Source organism: Schistocerca piceifrons, chromosome 1 (genome assembly GCF_021461385.2).
Source record: "Schistocerca piceifrons isolate TAMUIC-IGC-003096 chromosome 1, iqSchPice1.1, whole genome shotgun sequence".
NCBI classification, from domain to species: domain Eukaryota; kingdom Metazoa; phylum Arthropoda; class Insecta; order Orthoptera; family Acrididae; genus Schistocerca; species Schistocerca piceifrons.
Window position 1 is genome coordinate 580,864,464 of NC_060138.1, and position 2,590 is coordinate 580,867,053.

Sequence of the window (2,590 nt, forward strand, 5' to 3'; positions counted from 1 at the left end):
CAGTAATAATAATTCATAACAATAATCGAAATGAGCACGACAACAACACGCTTCATGCATTATTCATTGTCTAGATTTCTATGTATTTGTTACGATGTCGCTGAAACGATAAGCGTATTCGGTAAATGACTAACAAAGATTACTAAATCGAGTGCAGAATGGTGATACAAAAGCAAGTATAGCACGTTAGTGTGGTGTACCTGAAGGAACAATCTGCGGATGTGCAAAAAGAAAGAATGCACTTAGAAACTTTGTAAACACCGTTGAAAATGATTTGGGTACGATTCAGAAAGGGGCGTAACTAGAAAAAGACAGCGAACTAGACGAATGTCGTTATAAATGGTTCTTAATAATCCGAAATGAAAGTGTACCACTTTCGGGACTAATTATTATTGGATTAGCCAAGCGGTCTCAGGCGCTGCAGTCATGGACTGTGCGGCTGGTCCCGGCGGAGGTTCGAGTCCTCCCTCGGGCATGGGTTTCTGTGTTCGCCCTTAGGATAATTTAAGTAGTGTGTAAGCTTACGGACTGATGACTTTAGCAGTTAAGTCCCATAAGATTTCAAACACATTTGAACTAATTATTATTAAAGCCCAAGCTTTACTGTTTCACTTTGATTTACACGACAACTAAGATTTTATTGCTTCCACGTATGCTTTTCAAGGTGGAAATGTCACTACGCATTAGCTAAACGAGTAGCGAAGTGGAAGCAGACTTTTATCTGTGAATCTGCTTGATACATTCCTAAAATATTACACAAAGTAAAAGTAACAGTAGAGGTAAATTTAAATTATCGTCAAGAATATAATTGTGATGAAACTTTATTATTGACTGCTTCGAAATAAATCTCTCTATGTAAATTATGAAGTAAATCAAAACGAATTAAGACAAGATTTCCCCCCTCTTTGCTACAAATAAATCGATTGCTCGTAAGCTGAAACATCTTTGTACAAGCAAGAGTAAAAGCCCGAGATGTTTCAAGTTAGTCAGTTAGTTACTAACTTACTTACTTATGTGTTCCATTGATCAATCTCACGGTAACCATTATGATGTGGAAACTTGTCAATTATATAAGAAAGACACACTTGAATGGAGGTCCTTTTTTTTAAGTTTAAAATTTTTAACACCTACTCCATGCTCTTAAATGGCATAAAATACATATATTATACCTACAGATTTATTATTTCCTATCCAAAAATTCATCTACGGTATAGATGGAATTGTCAAGAGATATGATTTCAATTTATTTTTAAAAATGTTACTGCTGCCTGTCAACATTTTATTTCATGTGGCAACTTGTCGAAGAGTTTTACAGCAGCATATTTTACCCCTTTCTGCGCTAAAGATAGGTTAAGTAGAGGACAGTGTAAGTCTTTCTTTCTTCAGGCATTATAATCATGAATGTGAATGTTATTTTTAAACTGGTCCACGTTGTTGGGAACAAGTTTCGTTACTGAGAAATGTACTGTGAGACTATTATAAGAATTTCAGCCTTTTAAAGAGATGCCTATAAGATGTGCGACTATGAGCCCCACACATTATTCTAACCACTTTCTTTTGTGCAGTGAATACTTTTTGCCTAAGTGTTGAGTTACCCCAAAATATTATTCCGTATAACATCAGAGGGTGAATGTATGTACAGTATTTCAGCTTGCTAATTTCTATATCCTCAAAATTAGCAATTATTCCGAGTGTAAAAGTTGCTGAACTTTGTCGCTTCAGGAGATACAAATGATGAATTTTGCAATTGAGATTCTCAATTATATGTACACCCAAAAACTTATTATGCTCCACCCTGGCTACTGACTTCTGCTAATGTGTCATATTTATTGAAGGAACTGTACTCATTGCAGTAGAAAATTGGATGAACTCTGTTTGTTCGAAGTTCAGAGCAAGCCCTTTCGCAGAAAGGAGTGCTAGTTCTGCAAGGTTCGCAGGAGAGGTTCTGTAAAGTTTGGAAGGTAGGAGACGAGGTACTGGCAGAAGTAAAGCTGTGAGTACCGGGCGTGAGTCGTGCTTCGGTAGCTCAGTTGGTAGAGCACTTGCCCGCCCAAGGCAAAGGTCCCGAGTTCGAGTCTCGGTCGGGCACACAGTTTTAATCTGCCAGGAAGTTTCATATCAGCGCACACTCTGCTGCAGAGTGAAAATCTCATTCATGCATACAGATTCGTATCAGAGCATGGACCAGTTAATTTGTGTGAGTGATTTAATAATAATCCAAGTGCTATAAACCTGTGTTTAGAACCAAATCTTTTATCCGAATCATGAACCTATGCAGGATTCATTTCTAAGTGTTCAGAAAACCGAGTATCCTGTTTCTAATGAACTAGTGATTTATTTATGTTTGTCAAATGTGCAAGCATTAGCAAGAGTTGAAGTTGGTTAGAATATTGCTAAAACGCTCTCAGCTTATTGCAAAGTATCGTTTTGCAAAAATTCTGTGCGAGACTGTGTGAATGTTACTGTCTAAAATACCTGCTTCACAGGTGATGAAAAAAGGCAAATACGCTATTCTGATTTGAAACTTAATTTAATTTTGATTACTATCATGAACGAAATTTTGAAGTTAATTGAGCTCAGTATTGAATAA

The 2,590-nt window shown here is 36.8% G+C and overlaps 1 non-coding gene across 1 annotated transcript; it reads left to right on the forward strand.

The window, feature by feature from the left end:
• Positions 1–2,014: 2,014 nt before the first annotated feature.
• Trnag-ccc lies at positions 2,015–2,089 on the forward strand. The gene has a single exon. It is a non-coding gene; the product is annotated as a tRNA-Gly (tRNA).
• Positions 2,090–2,590: the final 501 nt, after the last annotated feature.